Source organism: Musca autumnalis, unplaced genomic scaffold (assembly GCF_047663935.1).
Source record: "Musca autumnalis isolate F117 unplaced genomic scaffold, ASM4766393v1 scaffold_3, whole genome shotgun sequence".
Taxonomy (NCBI): domain Eukaryota; kingdom Metazoa; phylum Arthropoda; class Insecta; order Diptera; family Muscidae; genus Musca; species Musca autumnalis.
In genome coordinates this window covers 34,287,973-34,304,394 of record NW_027411866.1, presented here as the reverse complement: position 1 = coordinate 34,304,394, position 16,422 = coordinate 34,287,973, and the positions used below count along the sequence as shown (strand labels likewise).

The window sequence follows — 16,422 nt, the reverse complement described above, 5'->3', positions numbered from 1 at the left end:
CTGCAATTCTTGTCTTTGTCAAGAATCAACCTTTTCCACTACAATTATTCTAATGCACCCAGTTGTGTTCTTCATGCTTCGCTGACGATGTCTCATTATCTCTACTGCAGATATAGACAACGAATTTTGAATGTTAACTTCTTTATTGTTGATTTGGTCCACTTAACCTAGCTTAAGCTAGATGACGCAAGTGTCAAAATCAAAATAAATATTTAGATTTTAATACGAAAAAAAAATACCCAACCAACCATATGCCCCATATCACATAGTCGGCTTGCTGGTAGCTGTTTCTGTTTGAATTCACAAAACAATAAATCTTCATGGAACAAAAAAACTAGACAATTAAGTTTTGACACCTTTTAGCTTTCAATCAAATGCCCATGAAGCTGTTAATCTTTAGGGTAAATATTTAAGTTGCCGTCTGCATATAAACAAGATGACAATAACAGAATAGGGTCCCAACATTAAAAGTGGGAGTAAATAAGTCGTTAAATTACACTGAGATCTCTGAAATGAGATAACAACAAAACTCAATTTGTTGTTATTTACAAACTCGAAATGCTTGAACAATTTGCAATTGTGGGTTAGAAACAAAACACATTTCAGACTTTGTAATTTCATTGTATTCTTGGAAAATACGTAGAACATTATTTAACCACATATTATAATTAAATAGCCTAATAAATTAGAAATTTATTATTAAGTATTTTATTAATTATTGAATTAAGTTCAAATATAATAGGTCAAGGTTGTGTTGATTTACAATTATACAAGTAATTAATTGTTATTAATTAATTGCAGCTGCGTAATCTGTTGATTTACATAACACAATATTGGCATAACTGGTACGTTAATATTCTAATTTCATTTGTATACCCTGCATTTGAATGTGATTTCCTTATTTGTTTGATGGAATCGCTTCTGATAAAATTCGGTATATAGGGTAAACAGAATATTCCTTGAAAACAAGTGTATTCCGACATCAATGAAAGAATAGCACAAATATGGCTTCTTCTTTCCCTTCTAGCCTAACCCTAAATAATTGACATAAAGAGGGCGTTCAAGTAGTTTTTTTTTGTATTTATGGCAATCTTTAAAGTCGGTCAAAATAATCTCAATGCGATGTATATATAGTAAGCAGAATATTCCTTAACTTATGCCAGGCAAGAGTATTTCCGCATCAATGAAGAAAATGACGGGAAGACGGCGTATTCGTCCACTTGTAGCTTAACCTTAAAATTAATGTCATAAAGATGGCGTTCATGCAGTTTTTTTATTTGTTATGCCAATCTTTAAAGACGATCAAAATAATCTCAATGTGATGTGAAGCATAATATTTCTTAACTGTCAGACAAGTGTATTCCGGCATCAATAAAGAAAACTAGCGTAAAGAAGGAACGAAGACGCGTTCCCTTCTAGCTTAACTTTAAAATTAATGGCATAAAGATGGCGTCCCAGTAGTTTTCTTTGTTATGGCAATCTTTAAATACAATCAAAATAATCTCAATGTGATGTGATGTAGTTTAAGCAGAATGTCCCGTGACTTATGTCAGACAATATTATTTCCGAATCAATGAAAAAAATGGCGTAGAGAAAGCGTCCTCGTCCCCGTATGGCTTAACTTTAAATTAATGGCATTGCTAGCTGTTGGTATTCGCATTGACATTATAGAAACTCTATATTATAATGCTTCGATAAAGAGTTTATCGGCTTTTAAGAAGTAATGCTGGCCTTCAAGAACCAATTCTGATTTCATAGCAGCAATGCCAGCCTCGAATGACCAATTTTGACTTCAGAAGAACTTGTGCTGCTTCCATAAGGAGTTTATAGGCTTTTAAGAAGCAAAGCTGGTCTTCAAGGATCAATTCTGATTTCATAGTAACTTCTGAGACTTCGAGGTACAGTTTTGAAGCTCTTTTAGAAGCAATGTTGGCCTCGAATGATCAATTCTAACTTTAAAAACACTTCGAAGGACCAATTTTGACTTCAGAAGAACTTATAAGGCTTCGATAAAGAGTTTATCAGCATTTAAGAAGCAATGCTGGCCTTCAAGGACCAATTCTGATTTCATATTAACTTCTTAGACTTCTAGGACAGTTTTTAAGCTCTTTTTAAAGCAATGCTGGCCCCGAATGACTATTTCTAACTTTAAAACCACTTCGAAGTACCAATTTTAACTTCAGAAGAACTGTTTGTTGTGTTTTGTTTGAAGTTGTAATCTCATTTTGTTATTTTAATTCCGGAGTGTTACCCCAATGGCATTAACTTCATCATTACTTTCTGCTACAGATAGTAATGCTGCTCAAAAGAACTTGTAATGCTTCGAATAAGAGTTTATCGGCTTTTAAAAAGCAATGCTTTCCCTCAATGACCAATTCTGATTTTCTAGTAACGTCTGAGGCTTCGAGGTACAGTTTTCAAGCTCTTTTTAGGAACATTGCTGACCGCAAAGGATTAATTTTGTCATCAGAAAAACTTCTGCAGAAGCAATGATGGCCTCTAAGGACCAATTTCGAATTCTGAAGAATGTCGACGGCTTCGGGGAACAGCGTTAGGGCTTCGTTAGAAACAATATTGGCCAATTGTGACTTGAAACTACTAATTCTGATTTCACAACATTACTTGAATTTTCGATGCCTGTTCAAAATCAATTATGTTATACGCCGCACAAGTTTGGGGGTATAAAAGATACGATGATGTGGAGAAATCATTTAGATTTTTCATAAAAAGAATACTATTTTTACCAGAAAACACTCCTAATTACATGCTATACATTGAGACCGGTTGGAATACTCTATTCGTTGCGTCATTAAAACTTCATTTCGCTTACGTTAACAACATTTTACGCCTTAGCTAACAAAGGCTCCCACGAATACTAGCTGAAGAAATTTTACGCCTGGATTTAAGTTGGGCTAAGGACTGGTCAAATCTTTGCTCATCACTGCGTTGTTCTCTTCCAATGAACAATACTCCTAAATGTATGTATTCGAAAGAAATATTAGAAATACTGATCAACAAGGAATATCAAAGTTTTTGCACTGCAGCCTTAAATTCTCAGAACCATGATCTATATTCCCAATTGAGTTATGATAAAATCTCAAATCAAACAGCACAACTCTCCGCGAGAGCTTCGTGTTTAGTCATAAAAGCTAGAGGTGGCCTTCTAAACCTAAACTCCAGTTGTTTTAAAACCCGTACTGATATTATTTGTTCTATGTGCAACATGAACGTACCAGAGAATACGTTCCACTTTATTGGCATTTGTTCATTATACAAACAATACAGAGTGGCATATTTTGGATATGAGCTTCTTACTATAAATGATGTCTGTAGTATTTTAAATGGTTTTCATTTTGAATCTTTGTACAAATACTTAGAAACTTGTATAAGTTATAGAAGTTTAATTTTAAATGAATTTTCACTTTGAATATTACTAATACAAAGATATTTATACTTTAAACATACATATAAAACACTAACATAAACATGTGATTTATAACGGCTTACAGCTTTAAGCTAGCCTTTTGTACTATAGATTGGAACTTGTATTAAATTTTATAAACCGTAGAACATAAGAATTACCACAATGTTATATAAACAATCTATTAATAAATAATAAAAATAATAATAATAACATTACTTGCATTTTTGTTTTTAATCAAACAAACATTTTTATACAATAACAAGAGTTAGGTAGTAATTCGGACGAATTTGCTTTCGAATCGTCTAAGAGAAACTGCTTACAAGTAATTTTTGAGTTAATATTTTATTATTTACCAGTATTTATTATTATTAGACATTAGTTCTTTAGGAGAGCTACCACATAATGTTTCTTCTTACAGTCACACTCAAAACCCAGACTCAAAGTCAGAATTCCAAGCACCTCCATTTGTCCACTTTTCTTAAAGGCACTAAATTTAGTCGATGAGTTTCAAAGTCCAACATCTGTAACATTAATCATCGATAAGATACAGCTTATCTGGTTCAGAGTTGAATCTATAACAACTTGGTCTAGATTTTTCGTAACAAAACGCCACCGATCTACGTGGTCCGTGAAAGTCACTAACCAAGAGAGTTCCTGAAAAGCATAGAGAATTTATGTACTCTATATAGATGAACTTTTCTTGAGTTATGCATCTAACCTCTGAAGGCTAAATGCCTATGCCATCTTTATGTCATACATTTCTAAGCTAAGAAAAATAGTGGAGCCACTTTGAAGTACTGCGCCATCTTCATGTCATTTTTCCTCATTGTTACAGCTACCCTCTATTTCTATGCCATTTTATGATGACGTTTACACACTGACAATATTGAGCGGACTATAGCAAAGATACAAACTGTTTTCACCAATTTATTTATACAAAGTCCAATGACAGCCAAAAACAACGAACGTCCGACCTTTCAACAGAGCATTTCCGAGAAGTTACTCCGTCAGATCATTTGGAACTGAAGAAATGTGTAAATCAGTGATGTAGCTGAACTTTAGGTTGAATTCATTCATTTCTTCAGTGGTATAGCCTTATTGGTACAGCCTTATTGCTCGAATTCGAGCGAGTATTTCGGAGCATTGTATTCAAGTAAATATTTTACTCCTACTGGCAAGTAGAAGTTTCGTCTGAGGATATCACTCACGAAAATTTTTTCTCTGTTGAGTGCGGAGAATCCCCCTAGACTATAGATGTCATACAAGTAGATATTGTACTCCTTTTTGCTAATCTTTATAAGTGAAAGGATTCTGGTGAATTCACTTCTTGAAAATAAGATAAATCTGGCTCGGGCTTGGTTAATTTATACTGGCTAGAGTTGTTGTTATAAAAAATCGGCTAAAATCGCTTTCGTTGAGTTGACAATTACTGGAAGAGTGGAACTTGGGTCTTTGCGGAGTATAGAGCCGATTGTCATGATAAAGATATCTCTTTTGCATTTTCGTCTAATGGAACTGCTCCTCGTAAAATTTTAAGTGCAGAGAATTTTGGTGTGTTGTAGAAACTCTCTAGAGTAGTAACAAGTAGTAAAGGTGCTCAGTTTTCCTCACGTTTAAATTAAATTATATTACAGGAAGAGTTCCGTAAAGTGTGAGGAGAATATTTTCTGCTTTTGGCAACTCATTATCGTAGAAATATGTCCTAGATTGTAGCTGCATAAACGAAGATTTTGCCAAGCCGTAGTCTTTGTAGTCGTGGAACTCCATCTAGTGTATATGTAGCTTTCACAAATATTGACAGGGAGTTTCTTTTTGGAGTTTTGCGTGATTCCAATTAAAAAGCTTTTCGTAGTCCGCGCAGAATGTTAATTAGGTAGGTGGCAAAACCTATATTACAGTAGTGTGTCCTAGAATTTAGTTGTATAGCTGAGGACATGACATGAAGATAATGAAGAAAAAATGTATGAAGATGGTAAGAATGCAACCTAGACGGTAGATCCACCGCTGACAAAGACATACAATGGTAAAGATGGGACAAAATGCAGTTAAGTTTTAATATTCAAGTATAGAGGACGTTTATGTATAACAGACAATTAACAGAACACAACAGAAACAAAAACGTACGCAAATGTGAACTATGTTAAATATAACATAATTTCATGTCACAATATTGTAACATAACATTATGTTAGACCCCCAGCGCTATCTGCCCAAATCTGGAAATGTCCCATTTATGTTATATATCTTTGTAGAGAGGTTAGCACTGAAAAATTGATATGAAGATGTCGTAAGAATTCAACTTAGAGATTAGTTGCATCAAAGAAGGAAAATATGACACGAAGATGGCGTAAGATGTATCGTTGAAATAAAATTACCTTAAGATGGCATAGATGTTACCTGTATCAATGAGGAAAAATTACATAAAGAGGGCGCAGAACTTCAACCATTTATGTATTCCATTAAGTCTTCATAGCTGTACCACTGAAGAAATGAATGAATTCAACCTGAAGTTTAGCCACATCACTGAATTTCACTTTACTTCAAATCCACATGATCTGACGGAGTAACTTCCCGCAATTGCTGTTTTGAAATGTCGGAAGTTCGTTGCTTTTGACTGTCATTGGACTTTGTATAAATAAATTGGAGAAAACGGTTTGTATCTTTGCTATTGTCAGCTCAAAATTGTCTGTGTGTAAACGCCATCTCAAAATGGCATAGAAATGGAGGTTATCTGTATCAATGAGGAAAAATGACTTGAAGGTGGCGCAGTTCTTAAAACTGGGTCCACTATTTTTTCATAGCTTAGAAAAGTATGACATAAAGATGGCATAGGCATTTAGCCTTCAGAGGTTAGCTGCATAACTGAAGAAAAGTTCATCTTAAAATGCTCTATATAGAGTACAGGAATTCTCGATGCTTTTCAGGAACTCTCTTGGATAGTGACTTTCACGGACAACGAATAAAGAATTGGGAATAACGTAGATCGGTGGTGTTTTGTTACAAAAAATCTACACCAAGTTATTATAGATGCAACTCGGGACCAGATAAGCCGTATCTTATCGCGGCATACAATGCTTAATTTTACAGGTGTTGGTCTTTGCAAATTTCAATATGAAACTCATCGACTACATTTAGTGCCCCTAAGAAGAGAAATGGAGGTTCTGAGTAGTCTGACATTGAGCTTTGGAGTTTGAGTGCGACTGCAAAAAAAAAAAAAAAGTTCTGGGATAGCCGTCCCAAATAACCACTGTATAAAAATAAAAAGTACTGGTTAATAATAAAATATAAACTCAAAAACAGCGTACGTAAAAATACTTTAAATAACATTTCCAATAGTTTCGTTTCGTATTTTCCATAGGAACAATACAAAACGAAACATAACCCAAGTTGGCCGAGCTCACTGTTTAGTTTAGTTTTGTTTACATTTCGTGAGTGCGAACAAAACGAAAAGTACTCAACTCCACAAGAAGGGATAGAAAACTAAATAGTACTAAACACATGTGAATAAATCAAAACAGTTTAGTGGTTGATAAAATATTCACTGCGGTATATTGATGATACTTTATAGGGTTGTTAAGCAATCACATGTGTGTGTCTGAGTGTGTTATTGACCAAAGCGCCGGCAAACGTTTGCCAAAAATTCTTTTTGTTCCGGTGGTGAATGAAACAACTCGGCAAAGCATAGCCGAAATACATTTGAGCAATCGTACGGTTTTCATATTTTTACATTGAGAATTTTGTGGTTTTGTTTTGGTTGTTAGAATGAAACGATTCAGAGAAGCTGAAAAGTTTGTGGCTTTGTGTGATTGGTACGGGAATCGTTTTGTTTGTTTACGTTCATTGCTCAAAAATAACTTATGACCAGTTTCTCTTAGACGATTCGATACCAAATTCGTTCGAATTATTACCAAACTCTTGTTATTGTGTAAAAATGTTTGTTTGATTGAAAACAAAAATGCATGTAATGTTGTTTTGAAATCAGAATTAGTCGTTTGTTTGTAACAAAGCTGTAACACTGTTCCCCGAAATTTTCGACATTCTTCTGAATTCGAAATTGGTCCTTAGAGACCATCACTGCTTCTTTATAAGTTCTTCTGATGTCAAATTTGATCCTTAATGTTTCTAAAAATCCGAAGAGCTGCTTTTCGAAGCTTTAGAAATGTATTTAAATTTCGAATTGGTCATTCGAGGTCAGCATTGCTTCTTGACGAGCTTAAAAACTGTACCTCGAAGTCTCAGAACTTACTATGAAATCAGAATTGGGCCTTGAAGGCCTCGAAGCATTATAAGTTCTTCCGAAGTCAAAATTGGTCCTACGATGCTGGCATTGCGGCTATGAGATCAGAATTCGTCCTTGAAGGCCGGCATTACTTCTTAAAAGCATTAGAGATTCTTCTGAAGTAAAACTTGGTCCTTCGAGGCAGACATTGCTGCTATGAAATCAAAATTGGTCCTTGAAGGCCAGCATTACTTTTTAAAAGCCGATAAACTCTTTACCGAAGCCTTATAAGTTCTTCTGAAGTCAAAATTGGTCCTTCGAAGTGTTTTAAAGTTAGAATTGGTCGTTTGAGGCCAACATTGCTTCTAAAATAGTTTAAAAGCTGTACCTCGAAGTCTCAGAAGTTACTATGAAATCAGAATAGATCCTCAAAGGCCAGCTTTGCTTCTTAAAAGCCTATAAACTCTTTATCGAAGCATTAGAAGTTCTTCTGAAGTCAAAATTGGTCCTTCGAGGCTGGCATTGCTGCTATGAAATCAGAAATGATCCTTGAAGGCCAGCATTGCTTCTTAAAAGCCGATAAACTCTTTATCGAAGCATTATAAGTTCTTCTGAAGTCAGGATTGGTCCTTTCAATTGTTTTTAAATTTAGAATTGGTCACTCGAGGCTAGCACTACTTCTAAAAGAGCTTCAAAACTGTGCCTCGAAGTCTCAGACGTTACTATGAAATCAGAATAGATCCTTGAAGGCCAGCTTTGCTTCTTAAAAGCCTATAAACTCTTTATCGAAGCATTAGAAGTTCTTCTGAAGTCAAAATTGGTCTTTCGAGGTTGACATTGCTGCTATGATATCGGAATTGGTTCTTGAAGGCCAGGATTGCTTCTTAGAAGCCGATAAACTCTTTATCGAAGCATTATAAATTCTTCGGAAGTCAAAATTGCTCCTTCGAGGCTGGCATTGCTTCTACATAAGTTCAAATACTTTCCGAATCACTAGAGTTTCTTTTGCTGTCAGAATTGTTCCTTCGAGGCAACCTTTGCTCCGTAAAAGCTCAAAAACTGATTTTCGAAACCTAAGAAAGTCTTCTGAAGTCAAAATTTGCCCTGCGAGTCTGACATTGTTTCTACGGAAGCCGAAAAAATGCTCTTCGAATCATTAGAGGTTCTTTTGAATACAGAATTCGTCCTTCGAGGCCACCTTCAAATACTATTCTTCAAAACCTTTGAAGTTCTTTTGATATCAAAATTTAATAACATTTATTGTTGCAAGTTAAAAAATTGTCTGTGGAGTGTTTCCAAACGGTATAAAGTGAAGAAATATTCTTCGAACGTTTAGGCTTATTTCTTGTAGTAGAAATGGTCCTTCGTGAAAGGAAAAATTTTTGTTACGGTATATATAATGCCAGTGGCTTGTGTGATATGTTCTAATGAGATCCACAGCCGTTTTATAAATTACCAAACAATATTTTAATAAGTCCAGAAAGTTTTTGTGCTGACAAATTAATTTTTTTTAAACAGACTATTGTTTTTATGTAAAAACTGGAGGTTTTCCCAAAATGGTTGAAAGTCTGAGGGAAACATTCGAAGTCATAACGTTATTTGTTATTTTTGAAATTGTTTTTCGATAAAGTTCATCGAAGTTTCCTAGCAAGATTATGGTCTTCGAACTACCAACAATTGTCTTTCAAACCAAAAATATTTTTGGAAGTTTTATACGTTCTTCTGCTGATTTGGTAAAGCGGGAATTTTGCTAATGAAGTTCTTTGCAAAAATTTTCATTTTTGCTAAGCTTTAAAAGGTCGAAGGACCGTGTTTCCCATATTATAAATAACAATTGAAGCAATCCATATTTCAATAATTACACTTTCATGCCATCTACATTTCAATACTAACAATTTTCATAGTTTTGTACCTTTGTCATTGTGAGTTTGTAAATATTCCAATTTCCCATTGTGATTGATTCATTGTATTTTAAAGTTAACTGACAGAATGCAACTATGTAAATAATTTATTCTACTACTCTTGTGAAACAACTCATTAATGTACCATTTTATGCAACTGTAAACTATTAACGCCCTACTATTTCTTCTCAAGATTGGTACTTAAGCTAGAACAAAATTCAATAAAATCGCTCAGTTTGTGATCTACATTCTAACGCGTTACATAACCATCAGAGAAGATCACAATTAACATGTTATGTAACTATCAGATAAGATCACAATGAGACAAAGTGCTCCTCCGACAGTCAACATCAATCCTCACTTGTGTTTTCCTGAACAATCAACACCAGATTGTTATACAATTTAAAATTATATAAATATTAAAGTTAATAAATGTGTTTTGTTTACTTTATTTTCAGGTATGTTTTCATTTTGTGCCTATGAAAAAATTGAAATCCGTTTCCTTTGTAAGTGTAACAAATTTAGTTTGAGTTGTGACTGTAATCCACCACTGGAGCTATTGTAAACATGAAAATAAGAAACATCCGTTAAGGTACGGTTACATTGGGCAAATAGTTGTAAAATACACTACACCCCGGTTAATGACCTCTCATAAAATTCCAAAGAAATGAGGCAGTTATGCGGGAAAGGTATTTAAGAAAATCCCGCATAGCTACCTCATATGGGTAGTTATAAAAATGTCATCTCAATCTTACGAAAAATGACACTAATTAGAACATAATCGTTGAAAAACAAAATGGTGTATAGTAGAATAGTTCATTTATAGTCCAAAAATATATAAGTTATATTATTTTACCAATAAGAAATTTAGTCATCAGTGAGCATAATATAGCACTGGACATCTTCATCACAATTCAGGTAGTCATCGAAATTGATTATCTCTGAAATACAACAGTAATAAACCCATAAAAGTATTATTAAATGTTCCTTTTGGGGAAAATATTTGAACTTATTTATATGAAAAAACTTTGGGGATTTTTGTTGCGAGGCAATTAAGCGGGAAAGGTAGTTAAACAGAGATGTAGATAACCGGGGTGCAGTGTATATCTTTGCCACAATGTGATCAGTATGTGAATTTATGAAATTCAGACTTGTTTGAGCAAATATGGGAAAACAAATTCGGATAAAATGTTTTGCCTAATTTGACCTTACCTTAAAATTTTTTTGTAATTCATATAATTGAGTTTATAAAAACTTAATTTGTTTTTATTAACTTCATCAATTCTCCGCTTTACCATCCATCTTTTGTTCTTTTCAGTAAATCGTTCAAATGAATTGCGAGTTATCCAGAAGACCTTTTTCCCCATTTTTTTATTTACCTCTCCCTCCCAAAAAAAAAAAAAAAACAAAAAAAAATAAGAATGCAAAATAAATTATATTTTTTCGAAATTTTATTTCTTGTTTGTTTTTATTATTATTTGTTTTTAAAACTATCTTATATACATAACTAAAAAAAATCAGTTCATAATACTTAATTACTAAAAAAAATGTGCATGCGATTATTTGCAAATGTTTGTTGTTCTTCTTCTTAGCTATTATTATTTGTACATAAAACTCCAAGATAACATATTTTTTGTAATCACAATAATTATTTCTAAAAGTAAAAATGGCAAAGAAAAAAAATTGGAGAAAAATAAAGGAATGATGAGAATCATTTCAAAACAAATTCCTGAAGTGAGGCAAAATTTTAAAGAAAAAAATATTTTTTAAGCTTTATGAGGAATTTGTGTTAAAAATCCTACTGAAAGTGGATTTGGATAATCGATTGCCAATATAAATTAAAAATTGATTTTCTGCCGAAATAAGGGAAAATAGTTGTTAAGGCGCCATCTAGTTTCCAACTATATATACAAAGCCTTTGTTTTATAGCGCCATCTAGTTGCCAAGAATATTTAGGTTTTCATTTAATATTTGGTCTGTTCGATAAAGGAAAATTTTTTACTATGATAAAATTGTAGAATCTTGCAGTTTCTGGTACTGGCATAATAATTTACTATTTATTTTTAATTCATAAGTAGAAGTTCACACTAGATTGAAACAATGGCATGAAATCAGTCGTCCTTAGATCGAGTTCCATAATAGAGTAATATAATGCAATTGCTGTATTGGCGAACTCGAACTAAGAACCCTTAATGTTTCAATTAAATCACTCTAGTGTGACATTCGGCTAAAGAAACCGCATTAAATTTCAAAACAAAGTTAGATAAATTTGTGAATCCGAAAGGAAAATTATTCTTCGATAAATTTGTCTTGGTTTGCGGAAGCGCCATCTCTTTTTCAAGGATGTTGTAAATATTTTTTTTTAATGAAATTTGAATTCTCATCTCCCGCAGAGCAGAGAAGGTTTCGGAAGAAAGTTGTATCTTTTTGCGAATCCAAAAAGTAAATTATTTTTCAATAAATTTGTCTTTGTTGAAGCGAAATCTATTTGTCAAGGATTTTGTAGGCAGCTCATAATTATGAGATTTGAATGATTTTTTTTTTTGGGATTTAGTGAACGACAATGTTTAACAATTTTGCAAAAACAAATATATGCTCTAAGATCGATTTTGAAATATTTTAGAGCCTCCATTTGTATATAATTTCATTAAAATATTTGATTTGTTGGTGAATCTATTTATTTACAGTTTGATCAAGTGCCATCTATTTGCCATGAATGGTGTTATACAGTCTTATTCGGAACGTAAATTCCCCATGAGTTTTGTTACTAGTCAGTTACTAGTTTTTTTACTACTAAGGTCGTCAGTTCTCTTGTCTGAAGTTATTAACAAAAATAGATGGCATGCTTAATAATCAAGGAAATCGAAGGACCAATTTTTGTGTTTTGTGAGATGATTAATGCTTTTAAAAAACGTTATGGAGTTTATAATTATAATTAAACATTGAAAAATATTATTGTTTAGAAGAAATTAGTTATTTACTCTTTTATTTAAATGGTCCTTCGACTACACCAAAGTCAATGTTAGGCTGCCATCTACTTGCGAAAAAGGAACAAATAATAGAAACTATATATATGTCATTTTTTAAGGGGATATTGAAAGCCGTTAACTTTTTAAAGTATAGATGACAAATTAGAGCAAGTTTAAATAAATCAAAAAACCATTAGTTTCTCCCGTTGTTGAGATCTTATAGGATGTGGAGAAAATTGGAAACAATGCAACTACCTGGGCTTTCATAAATAAAAACTTATAGAATTCCACAAGCAGATGGCGTTATATATCTTGTAAGTCATGGGCTCTTCGTTACTCTAAGTTTAGGAAGTTATGATAACAGTACAAGGCAAATTTGAGTAAGTCGAAATAATGGCTTTTCGAATATGGCTTTTTTGAAAGTAATTTAATTAGTGTCCATAAATGTGATATCGTGGATTGACAAAAAAAACTTGAAAACTAGCCTGCCAAGAAAATCTATAGTCCATGGAGTCATGATCGAGGCGGTAACTTTTGCCGGCATTAGATTTTTGGTATAAATGTCAACCTGGCTCAGTAATATGATTAATACTTTTAAAAAAGTTATGGAGTTTATAATTATAATAATATTATTGTTTGGGAATTTTTGCGCAAAAGAAGGAATTAGCAATTCACTTTTTTATTTAATTTAAATGGTCCATCGATTGCACAAAAGTCGATGTTAAGCTGTCATGTACTTGCGAAAAAAGAAACACATAAAAGAGATGGATTGCAATTAATTTGATTGGTTCCCCTAAATCTGTTATCTTAGATTGAAAACTATGCTACCAAAAAGACCTTTAGTCCACAGAGTCATGGTTGGGCTTGTATATTAAGCCGGCTTTTGACATTAGAGATTAATATCATCCGTTTCCAGCATATGACAAAGACTCCGAATCTCGGCTCAGGCTGCCTTAGTATAAATCTATTTCGACTCGGCAGTCTTGAAACTTTAAAAATATTTCTAGAACGCCAGCTTTTTTAAGACCTCCGGCAACAGGAGGAGTTAAGATAATTTTTTGTTTAGCAAAATATAAAGAGTGCCTTGAAGACCATTTAAGTAATTGGATGTTGAATGTATATTTCCTGTTTGTGGAGTATAGATGGCGTTATAATGTAATTTAAATGAAAACTCATTATAACCCCATCTATATTCCATTTATATTTTTGAAGTATAGGAGACGTCTCCAAGCAAACTGCACTAAATCGAAGAAATATTTAAATGCAGTCTTGAAACTTTAAAATTATCTCTAGGACTCCAGATTTTTTAAGAGAAATTAAGATAATTTTATGTTTAGCAAAATATAAAGAGTGCCTTGAAGACCATTTAAGTAATGGGATGTTGGATGTATGTATATCGTCTGTTTGTGGAGTATAGATGGCGTTATATTGTAATTTAAATGAAAACTCATTATAACCCCATCTATATTCCATTTATATTTTTTGAAGTATAGGAGGCGTCTCTAAGCAAACTGCACTAAATCGAAGAAATATTTAAATGCAGTCTTGAAACTTTAAAATTATCTCCAGGACGCCAGCTTTTTTAAGAGAAATTAAGATAATGTTTAGCAAAATATAAAAAGTGCCTTGAAGATCATTTAAGTAATGGGATGTTGGATGTATGTATATCTTCTGTTTGTGTAGTATAGATGGCGTTATAATGTAATTTAAATGAAAACTCATTATAACCCCATCTATATTCCATTTATATTTTTTGAAATATAGGAGACGTCTCCAAGCAAACTACACTAAATAGAAGAAATATTTAAATGTTTACCTAATAACTTAAGAGCAAAATCAACTTATTTTGGGCCAGTATCTGTTATAGATCTTCTTGTTTCCCATTCTTAATGTCCAACTTTTTCTCTAATACAACAATTTCCTCTTAACTTTTTTGCTCAAATCCTTAATAATTTTGACCTAGGCATTAATTTGAGAAGAAATTACTGAGGAAAAGGAAACTTATTGACGCGTCGTCTATACATCAAAAACTTCTTATTAACCCGAATAGCTTAAACGTGAACGGAAAATTTTGGAATGCCATCTATACTTTAAAAACTTTGTATTCTCAGCACCTCTCAATAGTATGAGTGAAACGTTATTGAGTTATAGATGTCATACAAATGCTGGCTTAAGTTAATTCAATTATAATTTTATAACCACTTCGAGGACGGATGAAGTTTAACAAAGTATTTCATGAAGTCAAAGAAATATATCTCCCTCTAACTCCGTTCTTCTGAAAAATTTTCTACTACAACATTTGATTCCTCTTTGAATACTTAATTATTTTGATTTTGCATCCAGTTTCAGAATAATAACTCCTATACGTAAAAAATGAAGTCTGTAATTTCACAAATAGATGACATCACAAAGCAAACTAAAAAATCAAAAAACCATTAAAAGGTTTATGTAATGACTTACGAGAGAGATCAAAATCATCTTTTATGATGGATTTTCTCAATTCTCCTTCCTTCTTTCTATACTACAACAAGTTAATTTTAAATTATTTCCCCGCATAAGGCATGCAATAATTTGAGAGGGATTTTTCAGGGAAAGGTAAATTGTTGAGATACCATCTATACTTCAAAAACGTTTTACTCTGAGTACCTTAAACGGGGACGAAATGGTTTGGAATACCATCTATACTTCAAAAACGTCTTATTATTAGTACACGCAAAGACATATAATAGGCTTAAGTTAAACGATGGACTGTTTAATTAGTTGTATAACAACCTCGTAGTGGGATGAAGTTCATGAATTTCCTTTAATTTTTTAGAGTATAGATGACTTGTCAGAGCAAGTTTAAGTAAATCGAAGGACCATTAGTTTTTCCCTTTAAGATATGGAGAAAATTGGAAACAATGCAACTGCAATTAACATTTCTAGAATTCCACAAGCAGATGGCGTTATATATTTTGTGACTCACTGGTTCTTCAGTCGAATTTAATGTGAATTCCACAAACAGATGGCGCTACACCTTCTCTTTTTAGAAATTAAGCAAAGCCACAAACCAGTGTCGCTCTTCGCAAAGATATATAATATAACAAGATGGGACATTTCCCTTGGCAAAGACATAAAGTGGTAAAGATTGGACATCATTCACAATGGAGATCAATTTATTCAAGCATAGAGTGCGTTTATGTATAACAGATAATTAACAGAACACAACCGAAACAAATGTGAACTATGTTAAATATAACATAATTCATGTCACAATTTTGTAACATCACATTATGTTAGGCCACCGGCGTCATCTGCCGATGTATAGTAACAATGTCTATGTCCCATCTTGTTATGTTATACATCTTTGCCCTTGGTACTATACATCGGCAGATGGCGCTGGGGGTCTGACATAATATTATGTTACAATATTGTGACATGAAATTATGTTATATTTAACATAGTTCACATTTGTTTCGGTAGCGTTCTGTTAATTGTCTGTTATACATAAACGCCCTCTATACTTGAATATTAAAATTTAACTCCATTGTGCATTACGTACAATCTTTACTATTGTATGTCTTTGGTACCTTTAACGTGGCCAAATTTTTGGAATGCCATCTATACTTCAAAATTATTCTTATTCGGGGACGGATGAAATTCAATAGATGCCGCTATATATTTAGCTAACGGTAACTTTTTAAAGTGTAGATAACATGCTAAAGCAAGTTTAAATAAATCAAAGAACCATTCGTTTTTCCCGTTATTGAGATCTTATAGAATATGGAGAAAATTGGAAACAATTTCAACTACCTTTCACAATAAAAATTTCTAGTATTCCACAAACAGATGGCGTTATATATTTTGTGACATTCTGGAAGAAGAAAGAATGGCTTTTGGAAAACATGTCGAATTATTGAAGTGTGAAAA

At 32.9% G+C, this 16,422-nt stretch overlaps 1 long non-coding RNA gene across 2 annotated transcripts in view; it reads left to right on the top strand.

Moving 5' to 3' along the window:
• Positions 1 to 16,422, top strand: part of LOC141399816 (uncharacterized) — a 264,120-nt gene that overhangs the window by 168,503 nt on the left and 79,195 nt on the right. Inside the window, exon 3 of one of the 2 annotated variants that reach the window (XR_012411962.1) lies at positions 10,003 to 10,964. The exons of the other annotated variant lie outside the window; for it this stretch is intronic. This is a non-coding gene — a long non-coding RNA (uncharacterized lncRNA). Of the gene's footprint in view, positions 1 to 10,002; positions 10,965 to 16,422 lie in introns of those variants that run through there. 2 annotated transcript variants of the gene reach the window in all.